The sequence below is a fragment of the Gorilla gorilla genome, chromosome 3 (genome assembly GCF_029281585.2).
Source record: "Gorilla gorilla gorilla isolate KB3781 chromosome 3, NHGRI_mGorGor1-v2.1_pri, whole genome shotgun sequence".
Taxonomy (NCBI): domain Eukaryota; kingdom Metazoa; phylum Chordata; class Mammalia; order Primates; family Hominidae; genus Gorilla; species Gorilla gorilla.
This window is the reverse complement of record NC_073227.2, coordinates 125178748-125195827: the sequence shown is the minus strand read 5'-3', so window position 1 is coordinate 125195827 and position 17080 is coordinate 125178748.

Sequence of the window (17080 nt, the reverse complement as noted above, 5' to 3'; positions counted from 1 at the left end):
GAAGTCCAAGATCACTGTGCTGACAGGCTTTGTGTCTGGTGAGGGCTTCCCTCTCTTCTTCAACATGGCACTGTTTCTGTGTACTCACATGACAGAAGGTGGAAGGGCAAAGGAGTGGCATCAGATGATGCCTCTTTTATAAGGCATTAATCCCATTCATAATGACAGAGCCCTCATGATCTAATCATCTCCTGAAGTCCCCACCTTCTAATATATCACCTCGGTGATTAAGTTTCTTCTTCTTCTTTTTTTTTTTTCATTATACTTCAAGTTCTGGGATACATGTGCAGAACGTGCAGGTTTGTTACATAGGTATACATATGCCATGGTGGTTTGCTGCACCCATCAACCAGTCATTTGGGTTTTAAGCCCCCCATGCATTAGGTATTTGTCCTAATGCTATCCCTCCCATTGCTCTCCACCCGCAACAGGCCCCATGTGTGATGTTCTTCTCCCTGTGTCCATGTATTCTCATTGTTCAACTCCCACTAATTAGTGAGAATATGTGGTGTTTGGTTTTCTGTTCCTGTGTTAGTTTGCTGAGAATGATGGTTTCCAGCTTCATTCATGTCCCTGCAAAGGACATGAACTCATTCTTTTTATGGCTGCATAGTATTCTATGGTATATATGTGCCACATTTTCTTTATCCAGTCTATCATTGATCGGCATTTGGGTTGGTTCCAAGTCTTTGCTATTGTAAATAGTGCTGCAATAAACATATGTGTGCATGCATATTTATAGTAAAATAATTTATAATCCTTTGGGTGTATATCTAGTAATGGGATTACTAGGTCAAATGGTATTTCTGGTTCTAGATCCTTGAGGAATTACCACACTGTCTTCCACTGTTCCACAATGATTGAACTAATTTACACTCCCACCAACAGTGTAAAAGCATTCCTATTTCTCTACATCTTCTCCAGCATCTGTGTTTCCTGGCTTTTTTTCTTTTTCTTTAAGACACAGTCTCGCTCTGTCACCCAGGCTGGAGTGCAGTGGTGCGATCTTGGCTCACTGCAACCTTTGCTTCCCAGGTTCAAGAAATTCTCCCTGCCTCAGCCTCTGGAGTGGCTGGGATTACAGGTGCATGCTACCATGCCCGGCTAATTTTTGTATTTTAGTAGAGATGGGGTTTCACCAAGTTGGTCAGGCTGGTCTTGAACTCCTGACCTCAGGTGATCCGCCTGCCTCTGACTCCCAAAGTGCTGCTGTTACAGGCATAAGCCACCGCACCTGGCCTGTTTCCTGACCCTTTAATGATCACCATTCTAACTGGCATGAGATGGTACCTCATTGTGGTTTCGATTTGCATTTCTCTAATTACCAGTGATGATAAGCTTTCTTTAGTATGTTTGTTGGCCACATAAATGTCTTCTTTTGAGAAGTGTCTGCTCATAATATTTGCCCACTTTTTGATAGGGTTGCTTTTTTCTTGTAAAATTGTTTAAGTTCCTTGTAGATTGTGGATTTTAGCCCTTTCTCAGATGGACAGATTGCAAAAATTTTCTCCCATTCTGTAGGTTGCCTGTTTACTCTGATGATAGGTTCTTTTGCTGTGCAGAAACTCTTTAGTTTAATTGGATCCCATTTGTCAATTTTGGCTTTTGTTGCAATTGCTTTGGTGTTTTAGTCATGAAGTCTTTGCCTATGCCTGTGTCCTGAATGGTATTGCCTAGGTTTTCTTCTAGGGTTTTTATGGTTTTAGGTCTTACACTAAGTCTTTAATCCATCTTGAGTTAATTTTTGTATAAGGTGTAAGGAGGGTCCAGTTTCACCTTTCTACATATGGCCAGCCAGTTTTCCCAGCACCATTTATTAAATAGGGAATCCTTTCCCCATTTCTTGTTTTTTGTCAGGTTTGTCAATGATTAGATATTTGTAGATGTGTGATGTTATTTCTGAGGCCTCTGTTCTGTTCCGTTGGTTTATATATCTGCTTTGATGCCAGTACCTTGCTGTTTTGGTTACTGTATCCCTGCAGTATAGTTTGAAGTCAGGTAGCATGATATCTCCAGTTTTGTTCTTTTTGCTTAGGATTGTCTTGGCTATACAGGCTCTTTTTTGGTTCCATATGAAATTTAAAGTAGATTTTTCTAATTCTGTGAGGAAAGTCAGTAGTAGCTTGATGGATATAATTGAATCTATAAATTACTTTGGGCAATAAAGCCATTTTCACAATAAGTTTCAACATGTAAATTTTGGAACAGACATAAACATTCAAATTATAGCAACTATTTTTAAAGCATTTGTTTTCAGTAGAATCTTTGTTTGCATTCATTCTAGTTTTATTGTCATATGGGGTCTCTGAAGACTCTCCAAGGGAATTACCTCTTTAACAAGATTTTTGGGTTTAGAGTTGATATTCAATTACATTTTATTCCTCTTAGTTCTATTACCTCAGATTAGTAAAGTTCATTCCACCTAGATATATCATTGTTTCAGAAGTTGAGAGGGAAATTCTTAAGATCAGTTAGCTAACATTTTGTATTATATAAATTTTTTAATCCTCAATTTGTGGAGAGAAATCCAGACTATAGCAGAATATTTGAGATATTCTAGGAGCTAAGTAATATTTGTTGAATTATCATTAGATATTTTCACCATGTTCAAAATGTTATCTTTACTGGTCAGAATAGGAGATACCCTGTCTCTGTAATTTGGGAAGTTTGTAACAAAAAGTCATAATACGGGAGAAATTACAATAAATGCTTGGGCTTTTCTGTTATGTATCCCTGGTCAAAAGTTCTAACAGAACTTTTTAGCCTGATTTTCCCAGAAAGAAGAGCCCAAACAGTCTAATGTGCTCTTATTTTACAGGAAAGACAATTCCAGGGACTAGAAGTGAAGAACAACAATAAAAAAAAATTCAAGAAAAGAGGTAGAGCCCAAATGGGGCTGTGGTATTGAGCTGACTGTAGTGTTACACCATGGAAATGAGTGTAACTATATCTCTGGACAGTCCTGGAGAGGGAAGGTAATAAGGTTTGGCTTTGTGTACCCACCCATATCTCACCTTGAATTGTAATAATCCCCACATGTCAAGCGTGGGGCCAGGTGGAGAAAATTGAGTTATGGGGGTGGATTCCCCATACTGTTCTCGTGGTAGTGAATAAGTCTCATGAGATCTGTTAGTTTCATAAATGGGAGTTCCCTTGCACAAGCTCTCTTGTCTGTTGCCATGTAAGACATGTCTTGCTTCTGCTTCACCCTCTGCCATAATTGTGAGGCCTCCCCAGCCATGTGGAATTGTGAGTCCATTAAACCTTTTATTCTTTATAAATTACCCAGTCTTGTGTATGTCTTTACTGGCAGCATGAGAACAGACTAATACCGAAGGCAAAAAACAAAAATAATTGATCTACTAGGCCTTCTTAGCAATTAGTAAGCTTTACCCCATGATGTAATAACTCCCCCATACCACCAGGTTGTGCATGCTGGGCGTAGGAGCTGAATGGAGCCCTGTGGTATCACCAGCAAGGCAGCCCTTGGGTGGGAAGCCAGAGGGGAAGGGAAGGGGCTGAAAACGAGGCAGCATCCAGTTACATCTGTGTGAATTTGGTCTGAACACATGGAAACCTGGAACAGGGATGTCAAAAGGGTCTGAAGAAAAGGATAATTGGTGTTGCATACAAAGGTCTTTATTTCTTTTTGCAAGCATGTTTTATCTAAACGTATCTTATATCTCATGGTCTTAGTCTCTGGACTGCCGATGTCCTCTTTCTTACTGGGATTATTTCCCTATTGTATACTGCTGATGGTATTTCTGCTGCTAAATGATATGCATGGAGAATGTTCTAAGATAGATGGAGAGCCTTAGGGGCCGTATCTGTAGAGGGAAAAATGTAAGAACATGCTTGGAAGCACAGTTCTTCTCTCCTTTGACTACTTTCTTAGGAGTACTCTTTAAGGACAATTTCTGGCTTGTTACAAGGAGATCTCACATATGTGAGGGCTGTGTATTACACACTTGAGAGTGGCTAAGAACAGCTGGCCATATAGCTGCCAACATTATAACTGACAGAGGATGCTCTGAATCAAAGCCCAAGTGAGGATGTGCAGAATCCTCTGAGGGGGATAAAAACACATTGAAAATAATGCTAAGAAAGAAGTCTCTGTTCACAAGACAATACTGATTTCAAATTTCTTGAAAAATTCTCAGGCTGCAATCATAAATATTACTCTACTTAAAATACACTGATATATGAGTTATGTCATTTGCAAAAAAATATTGTGTAACAGAAAAGGTAAACAGATAAGTTAGTGTCTACCCACTTTAATTTTATCCTAGGACTAGAATCCAGTCAGATTTTTTTTCTTCCTAGGGTAGGCAGTGCTCCACCAAGAAAGCTATAAATATATTTTCTCGGAAAAATACACTTTGCACATGAACTGTACAGAGATGAGTGCACATACACAAGTTTGCAAGAAATGTCAGACCCTTGAAGTTTCCTTCTTTAATAAATGCAGAAAAAATGATAATTTGACATAGTTTTTTTATGAAACTGGTAATAAGAATTAACTTTTAGCAAACCCAATTTCCCCAATAGAACTGCATGCTTACTTTCTAACAAATTAGGTAAATAATACATAGAACTTTTTTTTTCATTTTCAGGCAATTATAAAATTTTAAATGTAATTTTTCTCTTTATTAACAAACCTATCTAAGTTCAAATATAAGCCTCAAAATATGAGAAATTCAGGAAGGATAGGATATATGATGAAAGGATAGTAGAGCTGAGAATTTCCCAGTATGGAGACAAAAAGGCTAAGGGGAGATATGATAGCTTCTGAAAATATGTTAAGGGATGTTATCAGGAGGACAGGGACCAATTCTTATTCGTCAATGAGAGCAGAACAGGAAGTAATGAACTTCAACTACAGCAGGGAAATTTAAGTGAAATATAAGAAAACTTTTAAACCATCGGAACAATTAAGCAAAGGTACAAATAATAAATTCACCTTTACTGATCATATTCAATGATGCTCTGATGAGCATCATTTTACTCTCTCTCCATGAGTTCATTTTTTTTTACGTCCTATATATAAGTGAGTACATGCAATATGTGTCTTTCTGTGCCTGGCTTATTTCACTTAACACAGTGTCCTCCAGTTCCATCCATATTGTTGCAAATGCCAGGATTTTATTCTTTTTTATGACTGAATAATATTTTATTGTGTATATGTACCACATTTTCTTTATCCATTTATGTCTTGATGAACACTTATGTTGACTCCATATCTTGGCTATTGTGAATACTGCTGCAATAAACATGAGAGTGCAGACATCTCTTCCATATACTGATTTCCATTCTTTTGGGTATATCCCAAGTGATGGGATTGCTGGATCATATGGTTGCTCTATTTTTAGCTTTGTGAGAAACCTCCATACTGTTCTCCATTGTGGTTATACTAATTTACATTCCCACCAACAGCATATGAGAGTTCCCTTTTCTCCATATCCTTGCCGGTATCTGTTATTGCCTGTCCTTTTGATAAAAACCATTTAAAACGGGGTGAAATGATATCTCATTGTTTTGATTCACATTCCTCTGATGATTAATGATGTTGAGCACTTTTCATATGCCCATTGGCCACTTGTATGTCTTCTTCTGAGAAATGCCTATTCAGATTTTTTTCTTTTAAAGTTTTTTAACTTTCAAGTTCATATCATTTGCCCATTTTTTTGTTTTTATTTCTTTTTATTAGAGAACACATACAAAAGAAGGGAGAACAGTGTATAGTAAAGCTTCAGGCACCCCTCACCCAGTTTCCACAATGATCAATGTTTAGCCCCTCATTTTTTTGGTGGGGGAAGTAATAATATAATTATTATAAATTAATAGCATAATTATATAGAATTTAGTTATTAAAGTAATAATTATATAGTTATGAATTGTATTGTTATAGACTATATAATATGCAATAATGTAATATATAATTTATAATACAATAATTATGTATACTATATAATATAATCTTATTGGCTAGGAGTTATTTTTTCTTTATTTTAATAGGTTTTTGGAGAACAGGTGGTTTTTGGTTATATGGATAAGTTCTTTAGTGGTGATTTCTGAGATTTTGGTGCACCCATCACCCGAGCAGTGTACACTGTACCCAATGTGTAGTCTTTCATCCCTCACCCCCTCCCACCTTCCCCCTGAATTCTCAAAGTTCATTGTATCATTCTTATACCTTTGTGTCCTCATAGCTAGCTTCCACTTATAAGTGAGAACATATGATGTTTGGTTTTTCATTCCTGAATTACTTCACATAGAATAATGATCTCCAACTCCATCCAGGTTGCTGCGAATGACATTATTTTGTTCCTTTTTATGGCTGAGTAGTTTTCTATGGTACATACATACCGTATTTTCTTTATCCACTCATTGATTGATGGGCATTTGGGCTGGTTCCATATTTTTGCAATTGCAAATTGTGCTGCTATAAACATGCGTATACAAGTGTCTTTTTTATATAATGACTTCTTTTCCTTTGGGTAGATACCCAGTAGTGGGATTGGTGGATCAAATGGTAGATCCACTTTTAGTTCTTTAAGGAATATCCACACTGTTTTCCATAGTGGTTATACTACTTTACATTCCCACCAGTAGTGTAAAAGTGTTCCCTTTTCCTCACATCCACATCAACATCTATTATTTCTTGATTTTTAAATTATGGCCATTTTTGCAGGAATAAGATGATATTGCATTGTTGTTTTGATTTGAATTTCCCTGATAATTGGTGATATTGAGTATTTTTTCATATGTTTGTTGGTTATTTGTATATCTTCTTTTTAGAATTGTGTATGCATGTCCTTAGCCCACTTTTTGATGGGATTGTTCATTTTGTTCTTGCTGATTTGAGTTTCTTGTAGATTCTAGATACTAGTCCTTTGTTGGATGCATAGTTTGCAAAGATTTTCTCCCATGCTGGGTTGTTTGTTTACTCTGTTATTTATTTTGCTATGCAGAAGCTTTTTTAGCTTAATAAATTCTCATTTATTTATCTTTGTTTTTGTTGCATTTGCTCTTGGATTCTTGGTCATGAAGTCTTTGCCTAAGCCAATATCTAGAATGGTTTTGTTCAGTGTTATCTTCCACAGTTTTTATGGTTTCAGGTCTTAGATTTAAGACTTTGATTCACCTAGAGTTGATTTTTGTGTAAGGTGAGAAATGAGGATCCAATTTTATTCTTCTACATGTGGCTTGCCAATTATCTCTGCCTTCTGCCTGTTTTAAAAATTAAATTATGGCTGGGCGCGGTGGCTCACACATGTATTCCTAGCACTTTGGGAGGCCAAGGCGGGTGGATAACCTGAGGTCAGGAGTTCGAGACCAGATGGGCCAACATGGCAAAACGCTGTCTCTACCCAAAATGCAAAAATTTGCTGGGCGTGGTGATGGACACATGTGATCCCAGCTACTCCGGAGGCTGAGGCAGGAGAACCGCTTGAACCCGGGGAGCGGAGGTTGCAGTGAGCCAAGATCATGCCACTGTACTCCAGCCTGGGCGTAAGAATGAGACTCGGCGGGGCGCGGCGGCTCTCGCCTGTAATCCCAGCACTTTGGGAGGCCGAGGCGGGTGGATCACGAGGTCAGGATATCAAGACCATCCTGGCTAACACAGTGAAACCCTGTGTCTACTAAAAATACAAAAAATTAGCCGGGCGTGGTGGCAGGTGCCTGTAGTCCCAGCTACTCAGGAGGCTGAGGCAGGAGAATGGCATCAACCTGGGAGGCGGAGCTTGCAGTGAGCCGCAGTGAGCCGAGATTGTGTCACTGCACTCCAGCCTGGGCAACAGTGCGAGACTCTGTCTCAAAAAAAAAAACAAAAAAAAAAAAAAAGAAAAAGAAAATTATATGGTTTTTATTGTTTTTGTTTTTGTTTTTTTTTTTCCTAATTAGTTTGAACTCCTTTTATATTCTGGTTATTAATCCTTGTCACATGAGTAGTTTGCAAATATTTTCTTGCATTCTATCAGTTGTTTCTTTACTGTGTTGATTTTTTTTTTTCTGTGTAGAAGTTTTTGTTGTTATCCTATTTATATACTTTTGCTTTGGTTGCCTGTGCATTTGAGGTCTTAGGAAATTTTTGCCTAGGCCAATGTCCTGGGGCTTTTCCCCAATGTTTTATTCTAGTAGTTTCATAGTTTCAGGCCTTAGATTTAAATCTTTAATCCGTTTTTATTTGATTTTTTATATAGTGAGAGGTAAGAGTCTAGTTTTCTTCTTCTACATATGAATATCCAGTTTTCCCAGCACCATTTATTGAAGAGACTCTTTCCCCAATGTGTGTCCTTCATGCCTTTGTTGAAAATGAGTTGATTGTAAATGTGTGGATTTATTTCTGGGTTCTCTATTTTGTCCTTTTGGTTTATGTGTCTGCTTTTATGCCAGTACCATGCTATTTTGCTTACTTTTAGTATTAGAGTTTTAGTATAATTTAAAGTCAGGTAATATGATGCCTCCAGCTTTTCTTTTCCCCCTCTCAGGATTGCTTTCCCTATTCAGGCTCTTTTTTGGCTCCACATGAATTTTCAGATTATTTTTTCTATTTCTGTGATGAATGTCATTGCTATTTTGATGGGGATTGCATTGAATATGTAAATCACTTTGGGAAGTATGAACATTTAAAAAATATTGATTCTTTTGATCCATGAACATAGAATATTTTTTAATTTTTGTGTGGTTTAATTTCTTTTTCTTTTTTTACTCTAAGTTTTAGGGTACATGTGCACAACGTGCAGGCTTCTTACATATGTATATATGTGCCATGTTGGTGTGCTGCACCCATTAACTCCTCATTTAACATTAGGTATATCTCCTAATGCTATCCCTCCCCTCTACCCCCACCCCACAACAGGCCCAGGTGTGTGATGTTCCCCTTCCTGTGTCCACGTGTTCTCATTGTTCAATTCCCACCTTTGAGTGAGAACATGGGGTGTTTGGTTTTTTGTCCTTGTGATAGTTTGCTGAGAATGATGGTTTCCAGCTTAATCCATGTCCCCACAAAGGACAGGAACTCATCCTTTTTTATGGCTGCATAGTATTCCATGGTGTATATGTGCCACATTTTCTTAATCCAGTCTATCATTGTTGGACATTTGGGTTGGTTCCAAGTCTTTGCTATTGTGAATAGTGCCTCAATAAACATACATGTATATGTGTCTTTATAGCAGCATGATTTATAATCCTTTGGGTATATACCCAGTAACGGGATGGCTGGGTCAAATGGTATTTCTAGTTCTAGATCCCTGAGGAATCGCCACACTGACTTCCACAATGGTTGAACTAGTTTACAGTCCCACCAACAGTGGAAAAGTGTTCCTATTTCTCCACATCCTCTCCAGCACCTGTTGTTTCCTGACTTTTTAATGATTGCCATTCTAACTGGTGTGAGATGGTATCTCATAGTGGTTTTGATTTGCATTTCTCTGATGGCCAGTGATGATGAGCATTTTTTCATTTGTCTTTTGGCTGCATAAATGTCTTCTTTTGAGAAGTGTCTGTTCATATCCTTCACCCACGTTTTGATGGGGTTGTTTGTTTTTTTCTTGTAAATTTGTTTGTGTTCATTGCAGATTCTGGATATTAGCCCTTTGTCAGATGAGTAGATTGCAACAATTTTCTCCCATTCTGTAGGTTGCCTGTTCACTCTGATGATAGTTTATTTTGCTGTGCAGAAGCTCTTTAGTTTAATTAGATCCCATTTGTCAGTTTTGGCTTTTGTTGCCATTGCTTTTGGTGTTTTATACATGAAGTCCTTGCCCATGCCTATGTCCTGAATGGTATTGCCTAGGTTTTCTTCTAGGGTTTTTATGGTTTCAGGTCTAGCATGTAAGTCTTTAATCCATCTTGAATTAATTTTTCAATACGTGAAGACATGTATTAGGTATTGATGGGACATATCTCAAAATAATAAGAGCTATTTATGACAAACCCACAGCCAATATCATACTGAATGGGCAAAAACTGGAAGCAGTCCCTTTGAAAACTGGCACAAGACAGGGATGCCCTCTCTCACCACTCCTATTCAACATAGTGTTGGAAGTTCTGTCACAGACAGATATGTCTGTCACAGACATGTCACATGAAGACAGATAGTATTATTGACTGAAGTTGAATTATTTTTATATCTTGTCTGGCACAATATGGAAATTACTGAAATAAGACCGTGTATAATGGAATTAACACCCAAAATAATCAGAACACTGAAGATTTGAATTTGATATTTAAGTGTAAGGTGTAAGGAAGGGATCCAGTTTCAGCTTTCTACATATGGCTAGCCAGTTTTCCCAGCAACACTGATTAAATAGGGAATCATTTCCCCATTTCTTGTTTTTGTCAGGTTTGTCAAAGATCAGTTTGTTGTAGATATGTGGCATTATTTCTGAGGGCTCTGCTCTGTTCCATTGGTCTATATCTCTGTTTTGGTACCAGTACCATGCTGTTTTGGTTACTGTAGCCTTGTAGTATAGTTTGAAGTCAGGTAGCGTGATGCCTCCAGCTTTGTTCTTTTGGCTTAGGATTGACTTGGCAATGTGGGCTCTATTTTGGTTCCATATGAACTTTAAAGTAGTTTTTTCCAATTCCGTGAAGAAAGTCATTAGTAGCTTGATGGGGATGGCATTGAATCTATAAATTACCTTGGTAAGTATGGCCATTTTCATGATATTGATTCTTCCTACCCATGAGCATGAAATGTTCTTCCATTTGTTTGTATCCTCTTTTATTTCATTGAGCAGTGGTTTGTAGTTCTCCTTGAAGAGGTCCTTCACATCCCTTGTAAGTTGGATTCCTAGGTATTTTATTCTCTTTGAAGCAATTGTGAATGGGAGTTCACTCATGATTTGTCTCTCTGTTTGTCTGTTGTTGGTGTATAAGAATGCTTGTGATTTTTGCAAATTGATTTTGTATCCTGAGACTTTGCTGAAGTTGCTTATCAGCTTAAGGAGATTTTGGGCTGAGACGATGGGATTTTCTAGATATACAATCATGTTGTCTGCAAACAGGGACAATTTGACTTCCTCTTTTCCTAATTGAATACCCTTTATTTTCTTCTCCGGCCTGATTGCCCTGGCCAGAACTTCCAACAGTATGTTGAATAGGAGTGGTGAGAGAGGGCATCCTTGTCTTGTGCCAGTTTTCAAAGGGACTGCTTCCAGTTTTTGCCCATTCAGTATGATATTGGCTGTGGGTTTGTCATAAATAGCTCTTATTATTTTGAGATATGTCCCATCAATACCTAATTTATTGAGAGTTTTTAGCATGAAGGGCTGTTGAATTTTGTCAAAGGCCTTTTCTGCATCTATTGAGATAATCATATGGTTTTTGTCATTGGTTCTGTTTATATGCTGGATTACATTTATTGATTTGCATATGTTGAACCAGCCTTGCATCCCAGGAATGAAGCCCTTGGGCTTGATCATGGTGGATAAGCTTTTTGATGTGCTGCTGGATTCGGTTTGCCAGTATTTTATTGAGGATTTTTGCATTGACGTTCATCAGGGATATTGGTCTAAAATTCTCTTTTTTGGTTGTGTCTCTGCCAGGCTTTGGTATCAGGATGATGCTGGTCTCATAAAAATGAGTTAGGGAGGATTCCCTCTTTTTCTATTGATTGGAATAGTTTCAGAAGGAATGGTACCAGCTCCTCCTTGTACCTCTGGTAGAATTTGGCTGTGAATCCATCTGGTCCTGGACTTGTTTTCATTGTTAAGCACTTTTGCTACTTTGGTAACTTTATTTTCAGGTATTTTATTTGTAGCTATCATTAATGGGATTATTTTCTTGGTTTCATTTTCAGATTGTCTGCTATTGGCATAAAGAAACAGTATTGATTTTTGTATGTTTATTTTGTATCCTGTAGCTTTAATAAATTTGTTTTCTAATAGTTTTTCAGTGGGGTCTTCAGGTTTTTCTAAATATAAGACCATATTTCCTGCGAAGAAGAGTAATTTGAATTTTTCTTTTCCAATTTGGATGACTTTTATTTCTTTATCTTGTTTAATTGTTCTAGCTAGGACTTCCAGTGCTATGTTGAATAAAAGTGGTAAGTGGGCATCCTTGCCTTGTTCCAGATCTTAGAGGAAAGGCTTTCAGTTTTTCCGTATTCACTATGATACTGACTTTACTGGATGTGGCCTTTACTGTGTTGAGGTATGTTTGTTCTGTACTAAACAATTGTTGAAAGTTTTTATCATGAAGAGATGTTGAATTTTATCAAATGCTTTTTAAGCATTTATTGAAATGATTATGTGGTTTGTCCTTCATTCTGTAGATGTGATGTATCACATCTATTGATTTCCATGTGTTGAGCCATCCTTGCATCCCAGGGATAAATCCCACTTGGTCATAATGAATGATCTTTTTAATGTGTTGTTGAATTCAGTTTGCTAGTACTTTGTTGAGGATTTTTGCATCTATGTTAGTCAGAGATATTGGCCTGTAGTTTTCTGTTTTTGTCATGCCTTTTTCTGGTTTTGGTTATCAGGGTAATACTGATCTCATTGAATGAGTTTGGAAGTACTGCCTTCTTATTTTTTTTGAAATAATTTGAGTAGGATTGATATTAGCTCTTTAAATGTTTGACAGAGTTTAGCAGTGAAGCCATCAGGTCCTGGGTTTTGCTTTGATAGGAGACTTTTTATTATTCCTTTTATGTCATTACTTGTTACTGATCTATTCGGGTTTTCTATTTCTTTATGGTTTAATCTTGGTAGATTTTATGTGTCTAGGATTTTATCCATTTCTTCTAGGTATTTGGCATGTAGTTATTAATAATAATCTCTAATTATCTTTTGAATTTATGTGGCATCAGTTGTAATGTCTCCTTTTTCATCTCTGATTTTATGTATTTGGGTCTTCTCTCTTTTTTTCTTAGTTTGTCTAGCTAAGGGTTTGTTACTTTTGTTTATCTTTTCAAAAAGTCATATCTTTATTTTGTTGATGCTTTGTATTTGTTTAGTCTCAATTTCATTTATTTCTACTCTGATCTCTATTATTTCTTTTTTTCTATTAATTTTGTGTTTGATTTGCTCTTGCTTTTCTAGTTCTTTAAGATGCATTGTTAGGTATTTTATTTGAAATTTTTCTACTTTTTTGATGTAGGCATTTATTTCTATAAACTTTCCTCTCAGCACTACTTCTGCAGTATCCTATAAGTTTTGATATATTGTGTTTCTATTTTCATGTATTTAAAGATTTTTTAAATTTTCTTCTTAATTTCTTCATTGACCTAATGGTCATTCATAAGTATATTGCTTAATCTCCATGTGTTTGTATACTTTCCAAAGTTCCTCTTGTTATTGATTTCTAATCATATCAAGCATTTATGACCATAATGGTGGTCAGAAATCGTGGTCAGAAATACTTGATATTGTTTGTGTATTTTTTTATTTGTTGAAACTTGTTTTATGATTGAACATATGGTCTATTCTGGAGAATGCTCCATGTGTTGATGAGAATAATGTGTATCCTGCAGCTGTTGGATAAAAAGTTCTATAAATGTCTGTTAGGTCAATTTGGTCTATAGTACAGGTTAAGTCTGATGTTTGTTTGTTTATTTTCTGTCTAGATAATCTGTCCAATACTGAAAGTGGGGTGTTAAAATTCTCAACTGCTATTGTATTGGGCTCTATCTCTTTAGTGATATTTGCTTTATATATCTGGGTACTCCATCATTGGGTACATATATATTTATAATTATTATAGCATGTCACTGAATTGACTTCTTTATCATTATATAATGACTTTCTTTGTCTCTTTTTATAACTTTTGTCTTGAAATCTATTTTATAAGTACAGCTACTCCTGATCTTTTTTGGTTTTCATTTACATGGAATATCTTTTCCCACCCCTTGAAATAAGTTTTATTTTAAAAATAATTTGCTAATTGTGGTTTGTTTATCTAATATTAGCTTATTATTTAAAGCTGCAATAATCAATTAGGCCAGTTTTATATTTAACAATAATTGTTACTCTTTACGGAAAATCATCTTCTTGATAATTTTAAAGTTCTTGGCTGACTTCTTGTCAGATCTGATTAAACTGTCATTATTTTTATCTTGTACAGTGGCCAAAAAAGCCCTCATGCTAGGAATAGAACTGCCAGCTCTCCTACTTTTAATTGTTTTCTATGCTTGTATTGTTAGTTTAATTGTCAATCTGTGATTTTTCTACAGTAATCTTTTCCAGGCTCTGATTCCCTTTTTAAGTTTTGTTTCATTGAACTAGATAATATAAATCACAGAGTGGCTTGACATATGTTGACTGTATATCAATATATTACACACAAAAATGCACACATAGAGGTATCTCTCCCAACTCTGAGGTGGCAGATTCCTCTTTTTCCTCAGGAACTCATATTATGTAGATGACTTGTGACCTTAGAACTCATGAAATATGAGATGATATATCCATCAATCTATATCAAACATTGATAAGCTTGATTATGTTTATAGGTAAAAATAGTAGAAATAACTACTGTTTCTAGAATTATAGCAGACTAAAGTATTCTAAAAGCCTTTCACTGCAAATCAGTTTCAACTCTAAATGATCATACTTTTAAATGCATTGATCAACTCACTGGAAAATACAAGAGATTCTCTAAGAATCTCACCCCACCAATAAGTTTAAATCTAGGAAAAATATTTAGAGAATGTGGACAATAACAATATATTTTTTTCAGTAATACCAGAGAGAGTTTATTATAAACTTACTCTTATTAAAAGAACTTCTTCTAAAGTATGTATATAATAAAAAGGACAATGATCCTAAAAAATCTGAAGTAAAAAATAATAACATGCAAAGATTTTGGTGTGTAATAAATGTAGACAAATATTATATTCAAAGTAATAATTTTCAATATGTGACATTAAAATTACCAAGAAAGCAAGAGAGAACCAAGATATTAGACAATAATGTAAAGTCAGTTGGAATAGCAATTAAAGTTAAAATATTCTAAGGTTTTGAATTTATTTAACAGGAGAGGTAATCAAGGGGCTCTTTTTACATTGGGAATATAAGTTAAATTTTCAAAAATACCCCCCAAAACATGTTACAACTAATTTTAATGTAATATAAAAATCAATGCAGTCAATATAAAAGAATGAAGAAATGAGGAAAAGGTAAAATAAAAAGATGGAATAGACAGAAAACACAAAATAAGAAAAATACAAATGTTTTAATAATCACAATAAATGTAAATGAACTAAATACTGAACTCACTGCTTAAAATACTGATATTTCCAGATTGCATGAAATGCCAACATTCAGCAATAGCTGTTTTCAAAAGACTCATCAAAACCTGTATATACTTGATGAAATAGTTTCAAATATATAAGGCAAAACAATATAAGTATAAAGATAAATTTACAATTCACTATTATAAGGGGATATTTAAATACCTCTTGCATTATGTGATATTTCATCTGAGCAACACAACATGCATTTTTAGTGAACTTAGAACTCAACACTCAACAATTATAGAATATCCATTCTTCAGCAAGCACCATAAAAACTATATAGAGAGATTTCAAAGGACACATTCTATGGGTACAAGACAAATTAAGTTAGAAGTTAAAAGACCTTTCAAATGACTGGGAAAAAGAAACATAAATAGCACATGAGTCAGAGAAACAATTCTTACTAGAAATTTGAGACACTTATAACTGGATAATAACAAAAATACTTGTGTCCATTTGTCTGTTCAAGTCCTCTAAGGAGATACCAATGAAGAATTAAATGTACAAGGATACATCGGGGAAATGCCTTTGAAGGATAAAGAGGGAGAGAACAGGAATAGGCTGACGGAAACTTCAGACTATGATGTGGAACTGACGTCTGTGAAAAGAAAAACTAGGAGGAGCATTGGGGTGGAAGGTATTCAGACAGTAGTGCAATTCTGAGAAAGCCTCCTCCATGCTGATGGGAGTCCCCGTCTCTACTAAAAGTACAAAAATTAGCCAGGCGTGGTGGCAGGCGTCTGTAATCCCAGCTGCTTAGGAAGCTGAGGCAGGAGAATCACTTGAACATGGGAAGCGGAGGTTGTAGTGAGCCGAGATCGCACCACTGCACTCCAGCCTGGGCGGCAAGAGCAAGACTCCGTCTCAAACAAACAAACAAAAAGGAACATAATGGAGAGTAGAACGATGGTTACCAGGTTGTCCTAACAGCTTTCTACATCTAGCCAAAATGGACTTGGTACTCTTGCTATGCTCAGTCACTATCAAGAGCAACCTAGGAAAATGTGGCCTTGGTGAATGCCACAGTGGGTCAGAGAGTGGAGTGGTTAGAGGTTGTCAGTCAACCTTGTACCCACAGCACATCCTTTTGATGGTATTCTGAGTAGCATTCCTCCATGGCTAGTATGATACAAAATATCAACATTTTTGGAATAGAGTTAAACGATATTTTGAAGTATGGCAGTAAGTACTTAAAATAAAACTTATATTAATGAGTTTTGTGTTCTTCAAGATTGTAGAACAAAAGTCAATAGAATAAACCTAAAGAAAATAGAAACAAGGAAACAATGAAGATGAAAGCACAACGTATAAACTAAAATAGTATATATATATATATATACACACACACACAAACATGAAAACTAATTTGTTAGAAACTTTAGTAAAATATGCAAACCATTGTAAAAATGGATCGAGAAAAAGAAGCCACAAAAAGTAAGCATAAAAAAGGAATATAATGGGCCAGGCGTGGTGGCTCACGCCTCTAATTCCAGCACTTTGGGAGGCTGAGGCAGGTGGATCACCAGAGGTCAGGAGTTCAAGACCAGCCTGGCCAACATGGCAAAACCCCATCTCTACTAAAAGTACAAAAATTAGCCAGGTGTGGTGGTGGGTGCCTGTAATCCTAGCTACTCAGGAGGCTGAGGCAGGAGAATCGCTTGAACCTGGGAGGCGGAGGTTGCAGTGAGCTGAGATCGCACCACTGCACTCCAGCCTGGGCGACAAGAGCGAGACTCCGTCCCAAACAAACAGACAAACAAACAAACAAAAAAACATAATGGAGAGTAGAAGGATGGTTACCAGAGGCTAGGAAGGATAGTTACCAAAGGCTAGGAA